Below are 7,988 nucleotides of genomic sequence, written 5' to 3' on the forward strand. Positions count from 1 at the left end.
TCCATAGGCCATGTTTATATGTGTATTTTTACCTTTATGTTTTATTATTTGTATATTTTTTTACTTTATTTTTGTTGGGCATGTATATCCTTGTAAATGTAAGCCATGTAATAGTATAGTGGAAAAATAATGAAAAGTAGTGTAGAGTAGTGTAATTTATATTTATGCATATTTAAATTGATTAGTATGCATGTTAGGGGTTATTAGTTTAGGATGCATGTTTAGAATGGATATTAGAATTGTATGCATAGATCATTTTCCGCAAATCCGTCAATTCAACAACCGCGTCTTTACCAAATTTTCACATAAACAAATTAATGGATACTACATTAAAGTCAATTAGGAGGAGGACTTGATGACATTCAGCTCCTGCCTAGACTTTAATTGTGCTATCCTTATTTAAACAAAATGTAAATGGTAATTTAATTTACTAGATACCTAAATTAAAGTTCATTAGGAGGAGGACTTGATGACATTCAGCTCCTGCCTAGGCTTTAATTATGTTATCTTTTCAAATTAAGGTATCATTTGTACTCGCAAAACCAATGGTAATTAAATTAAAGCTAATTAGGAGGAGGACTTGATGACATTCAGCTCCTGCCTATGCTTTAATTAATGTTATCTTTTCAAATCAAAATACCATTTATATTGGACCAAACAACTTTTCAAGAAAAAGCACATAGATCAATCTAGGTAACCTTTTAGGGAGTTGTGGGGTGCCTAACACCTTCCCCACACTTAATAGACCCCCTTACCTATTTTCTGGTTCGTAGACCATTTTTAGTGTCCAATTGCACTTATATCAATTGGTGGCGACTCTAAACAATTTTCTAAAACAAAACCATTTTTCATCCTTTGATCGCCGGTCCGCGTCGTGACCCCGGTTGCGACAACTGGCGACTCTGCTGGGGACGTTGGTTTTTATACCAAAGGGGTTGAGCCTGTATGATTGATTTTTGTGCTTTTCTTGTATAGTTTTATGTTAGTTCCTATTTGTATTTGTATATTAAATTTGAAGAATTTGATGGATTTGTTCAATGTTGTAGATTTCGTCATCAGATATGGGCCTTCTGAGATTTAAATGTTAGGGATATTGGTTTGTATGCCCCCCGCACACACATTCACTTATCATTGCACACACATAACCCTATACCCGGGTTACTTAGTGATTAGTGAAGGTTGACCTACCACTTTCATGGGATTCACTTCCCTGTATGGGTGGGGGAAGACACCTTCCTGGATTGACGTCCTCTTATGACATTAAGGGATGGGCTTTTGTGATCCAACGGAGCAAAAGCCACCTGATCCAGAGACCTCGTGATTAGTTAGTTAAACCACCCATATGCACCATAGATAAACCGTAGCCATGGTTCTAAACCTCCAGACATTTTTAGGCGGTATTACCCATTTTAGGAACGAAAGGGGGCATTCCTATCCATAACTATTTATTTCACATGTTTATATTATGTTATATTCTTGTACATTTATATACCATGTATCTTTATCCCTTATTTATATATTCATATGTACTTGACACATCAATTAGATTACACTTGTATACACATTTCTTAAACCACACGTGTTCATACATTTGCCATGTATATGTTAGCCTAGGTTGTACCCATGTGCATGCTTGTTAATTATCCATACATGTCCATATATGCTTGCACACTCATTAATCATCCATACATGTACATATATACTTTTCATATACATAACTATTGCACATATAATAGATCAATTTTTTTAAATCATCTTGCTAATTGTAAGGAGTACTTAGGATTTGCACAAATAATAATCACATGCATGCACATTTTTTAAAGTAAATGACAACTAATGTCGTTTTTATAATGCATAGAAAATCATAAATAAGCATAGCGCCCAAGAAACACCATCGTCACCCCTATCAGACTCGCTTTATGACAGTTTTGTGTATGAAGGGATGTAGAACAAGATAAGTTTGGCTGATACTGGGGCAGTTTTTGGAAAACTGCCAGTTGAAAAATCGACTGATAAAACTGGGGCACTTTTGGCAAATATATGTGATCAGTTTGAGGAGTTCCAAGTTGCTGTGGTGGAAGAGGAACAGAGTTCAGCTGCTAGACCTTGCTTTGTCATCTCGCGTCCTTCAAATTTCAAATTAGGCAACTGGACCAGTCTGGAGCTCCCAGTATCTCTCAAGAACCTGCAAGAGTAATCCCGAGTGCACTACCATCGTGGGCCCAGCTCACGGCCTTCGTTTGGGTCTTTTGTAATGAGCATGCTTTACTTTGCTTTCAATAAATCTTATAGTATGGCGATTGCATGTTCAAATCTCTGTACATATTCCCTTTTCCATGAAATGAAAGTCTTTTGACAGTCATCCATATTCATGTTTCTCCATTTCCATTTAAGTTTTATTCTCCATTCTCAAAACCATTTTTATTCATTTCTTTCACAGGATTGAAAATGAGGATAACGAAGATGACGAACTTAATGAACCAGATTTTGATGCACCCATTAGCAATGTTGAATCTGACTATGAAATAGAGGAAGAAATTGAGATTTTACCCGAAATGTTAAGACAAGTCAATCAAGAGGAGAAAATAATACAGCCGCACCAAGAGATAACTGAAGTTGTTAATTTGGGAACTGAGACGGAGAAAAAGGAGGTTAAGGTAGGAGCTGCCTTCGAAGGAGAGAATAAGAAGAAATTGATAGATGTGTTGCATAGTTACCAGGATGTCTTTGCATGGTCTTATCAGGACATGCCCGGTCTTGATACAAGTATTGTTGTTCACAAGTTACCATTGATTCCAGAATGTACTCCAGTGAAACAAAAGCTAAGGAGATTAAAAGCAGATATGCTTTTGAAGATAAGAGATGAAGTGAAGAAGCAGTTCGATGCTGGTTTTTTAGCAGTGGCTAGATACCCTGAATGGGTGGCAAATATTGTACCTGTTCCCAAGAAGGATGGAAAAGTGCGGATGTGTGTCGATTATAGAGATCTCAATCGTGCAAGCCCGAAGGATAATTTTCCGCTTCCCCATATCGATGTTTTAGTGGATAATACAGCTAGACATTCAACTTTCTCTTTCATGGATGGATTTTCGGGTTACAATCAGATCAAGATGGCACCAGAGGATCGTGAGAAAACGACTTTCATTACCCTCTGGGGAACCTTTTGCTATAAAGTCATGCCGTTTGGTCTGAAGAATGCCGGTGCAACTTATCAACGAGCCATGGTCACTTTGTTTCATGACATGATGCATAGAGAAGTTGAAGTATATGTCGATGATATGATAGCAAAATCCAAAGAAGATGAAGATCATATTGTGAATCCCCAGAAGTTGTTTGATCGATGAAGGAAGCATCAATTGAAGTTGAATCCAGCTAAGTGCACATTTGGGGCGACCTCGGGGAAGTTATTAGGTTTTATTGTAAGCAGGAAAGGAATTGAGGTAGATCCTGATAAAGTGAAGGCGATCTTGGAGATGCCACCCCCTCAGACAGAAAAGGAAGTTAGGGTTTCTTGGGAAGGTTAAATTACATTGCCAGATTCATTTCACAGTTGACAGCTACTTGTGAACCTATCTTTAAGTTATTGCGTAAGAGTAACTCTACTGAGTGGAACGAAGATTGTCAGATTGCATTCGAAAAGATCAAGCAATACTTGAAAAGTCCTCCAGTGTTGATGCCTCCTGTAGCTGGCAGGCCGCTTATTCTCTATTTGACTGTCTCAGATAGTTCGATGGGATGTGTGCTTGGATAGCATGATTCATCGGGAAGAATAGAGCATGCCATTTATTACTTAAGCAAGAAGTTTACTAGTTGTGAAGCAAATTATTCGATGTTGGAGAAAACGTGTTGCTCTTTGGTTTGGGCTGCACATCGGCTTAGACAATACATGCTTTATCATACGACGTGGTTGATTTCCAGAATGGACCCTATCAAATACATTTTTGAGAAACCTTCTCTTTCAGGGAGGATAGCAAAATGGCAGATGTTGTTATCAGAATATGATATTTTGTATGTTACACAGAAGGCGATCAAAGGGGGTGCAATAGCAGATTATTTGGCAGATGGAGCAATTGATGATACTCAGTCTATGGATTTGAAGTTTCCAGATATTGATGTCATGACTGTGTCGATAGAAGAGGGGAATCAGAAGGATTTGGCAAAATGGACTATGTTGTTCGATGGGGCTTCTAATATCATGGGATGTGGAATTGGTGCAGTGTTAATATCACCTGATGACAATATTATCCCGTTTACAGCTAAGTTGTATTTCGAATGTACTAACAATGTGGCTGAGTATGAAGCATGTACGATGGGAATTCAAGCTGCTATCGATATGAGGATTAGGAGGCTACAGGTCTATGGTGACTCACAGTTGGTGATTAGGCAATTGAATGATGAGTGGGAAACTAAAGATGACAAGCTCATTCCATATTACCAACATATCAAAAGGTTAGTCAAGCTTTTTGATTGGATTGAGTTTGATCATATCCCCAGGGAAGAAAATCAAATAGCAGATGCTTTGTCGACTTTGGCGGCAATGTTTGATGTAGACCCAAAAGGGGAAGTGCAGCTAATTAAAATTGAGAAACGAGAAGTTCGAGGTTACTGTTCAAATTTAGAGGGAGAGCCTGATGGTAAACCGTGGTATCATGATATTCAACAGTACATTGAAAAGAAAGCATATCCATCAGGGGCATCAGAGAATGATAAGCGTACCATCAGGAGACTGGCAGGATCTTTCTTCTTGAGTGGAAATGTTCTTTATAAAAGGAATGATGGGATAGTTTTTTTGCGTTGTGTTGATGTTGCTGAGGCTAAACAAATAATGGAGGAAATTCATGAAGGAATATGTGGGACTCATTCCAGTGGATATGCAATGGCACGAAAGATTATTCGTGCAGGGTATTATTGGTTAACCATGGAGAGGGACTGTATAAGTTATGCAAACAGATGCCACAAGTGTCAGATTTATGCAGACAGAACACATGTTCCAGTTAATCCATTGCATGTGTTGACATCACCATGGCCTTTTTCAATGTGGGGATTAGATGTCATTGGTCCAATTGAGCCAAAGGCTTCTAATGGGCATCGTTTCATTTTGGTTGCTATTGATTATTTTACCAAGTGGGTGGAGGCTGCTTCGTATTCTAATGTGACGAGTAGCGTGGTTGTTCGGTTTTTGAGGAAAGAGATTGTTTGTCGATATGGAGTCCCAGAAAGAATTATCACTGATAATGGCATGAATTTCAATAGCAAAATGGTGAAGGATTTTTGTGACCAATTTAAAATTTATCACCATAATTCGACTCCTTACCGTCCGAAGATGAATGGGGCTGTCGAAGCGGCGAATAAGAATATCAAGAAGATCATTGGGAAGATGACAGAGAATTACAAAGATTGGCATGAGAAGATCCCTTTTGCTCTATATGGTTATCGGACCTCAATACGGACATCTACCGGGGAGACGCCTTTCTCCTTGGTGTATGGCATGGAAGCGGTTTTGCCTATCGAATTGGAGATTCCATCCCTTCGAGTAGTTCTGGAGGCAGGATTGGAAGAATCAGAATGGACTCGAATGCGTTATGAGCAGTTGAATTTGATTGAAGAACGAAGACTAAGAGCAATTTGTAAAGGGCAATTGTATCAAAGAAGATTGATGAAAGCACATAATAAGAAAGTTCGATCTCGCAGTTTCAGGGAAGGAGATTTAGTGTTGAAGATGATCTTGCCGCTTCAAAAGGATCACCGAGGGAAGTGGACACCGAATTATGAGGGACCATATGTGGTGAAGAAAGCCTTTGAAGGAGGGGCATTAATTTTGACAAGAATGGATGGAGAAGAATTGCCTAATCCGGTGAATGCAGACGCCATCAAAAAGTATTACCCATAGCAAAAAAAAAAAAAAAAAAAAAAAAAAAAAAAAACTCGCTAGATTGAAAACCCGAAAGGGCGATCTAGGCAAAAATTAGAGTTAAAAAGCTCGCTAGATTGAAAACCCGAAAGGGCGGTCTAGGCAAAAATTAGAGCCATAAAAATCCCGCTGAAGTGAAAACCCCTCGTGGGCGCTTCAGGCAAAAATTAGGAAAAAAAGAAAAGTCTCTACTAAAGTGAAAACCCTTCCTGGAAGCTTCAAATAATATTGAGATCAGAAAGGTGTGGTGAAAACAACTAAGGGGAAGGAGGCAAAGGCCTTTCGAGGATTTGAGATGAATATAAGGAACTACAATGAATGACAGTTAGCGAGGTTGTACACGGGTGGATTGGTTATGTTCAGGGGTACGCATGATGAGTCTGCGAAGGAGAAGATCGATATAGAAGTGGTCAGATTCAATAATTGCAAAATGGGGGCACACAAAACTGGGGCAGTTTTGTGCGGAATCAAAGTTATCTCATTTTATATCTTGTAAAAATTTCTGCTATTTCCTTTATTCCTAACCCTCTTGAATCATATATATACTTGATCAGTCTCTCCTGTTATCTATCTATTCTAAATAAAACTCTCTGAGGTCATTCAATTCATTTCTGAATTCCTTATTCATTGCTTGTGTTCTTCACGATTTTTATTGCTTGTATATCTTGCCTTCAGAAATCTCATGTAGTACAAGCATTGCCATACTATTGAATTTATTTGACAGTTAAGTAAAGTATTAAAAGAATCATGACAAGTGTATCAGGACATTGTTCTTAGCAAGAACTTGAGAGATTTTGGTGTTCTTGACTGTAAAGGAGCTAAAAAAAATTAAATGGCGCTAAAAAGCATGGTGGAGCCGAAGAGATTGTGGTGTTCTTAATTCCAAGAGAGCTAAAAGAAATTATATTATGTTAAAAGACATAGCGGGGCCCAAGAGATTTTGGAGCCGAAAAGCTTTTGTTTGGCGTTAAAGGTATGTCGGATTTGATGGAAATAAGATGGAAGCAGTAAATCGATGGAAAGACCAGACAAAAAGAGAATGAAAGATACAAGAATAAGCGTAACATGGCAGATTGAAGATAGGGTGGAATCAAAAGTGCAGTCTTCTCATGATGGATGATTGTAGGATGATAGGGGTGATGGTGCCTACGACTATTAACCAAAATCAAATTTTCAAAATGAGAAAAATAAAAGAAAATACAATTTTCTTCATGCATTCATACACTCATGGATATTTTCTTGCATAAATTCAAACAAACATTTGGCCAAGCCGGGAATGGCCTTGTGATCCCGTGCCTTTTATTTTTCTGCACCAACATTTGGCCAAGCCGGGAATGGCCTTGTGATCCCGTGCCCTTTATTTTCTGCACAAACAGTTGGCCAAGCCGGGAATGGCCACAGTGATCCCGTGCCCTTTATTTTCTGCACAAACATTTGGCCAAGCCGGGAATGGCCTTGTGATCCCGTGCCTTTTATTTTTCTGCACCAATATTTGGCCAAGCCGGGAATGGCCTTGTGATCCCGTGCCCTTTATTTTCTTGCACAAACAGTTGGCCAAGCCGGGAATGGCCACAGTGATCCCGCGCATTTCAGTTCCCGTACGAAACTCGGTTGACTACACCTTTGTTTGTCTTTTATTTCATAAAAGACATACAAAGGGGGGCAGCTGTAGTACCCGGTTTTCGTCCGGCCCAAAAAAATAATAATAAAAAATAAAATTTAATTAATGAAATTAAAAAATACAATAATAATAACAATAATTCAAAAGCCCGTTCTGGAGCCCGTAATCTCACAAAAAATTCAAAGCCTGTTTCTTGGACCCATAAGCATGCAAAAAATCCTAAAGCCTATTTCTTGGACCATAAGCCCATAAAAATTCCAACCCAAGCCCAATATAACTAAACCCTAGAAAATATCTAGAAAATAGGGCAATTAAATAAATAATAAACAAAAGAAAATCCTTAAGAGGGAAAGGTGGTTCCTTTATTAGGGTTTCACAAAAATAAGGAAAAGACAAAAATGTAAGTCTTGAGGGTTTTAGAGAAGGAGAGGAAAATAGGGTTTTTGGGGGCATTTT

Source organism: Tripterygium wilfordii, chromosome 3 (genome assembly GCF_013401445.1).
Source record: "Tripterygium wilfordii isolate XIE 37 chromosome 3, ASM1340144v1, whole genome shotgun sequence".
Classification (NCBI taxonomy): Eukaryota; Viridiplantae; Streptophyta; class Magnoliopsida; order Celastrales; family Celastraceae; genus Tripterygium; species Tripterygium wilfordii.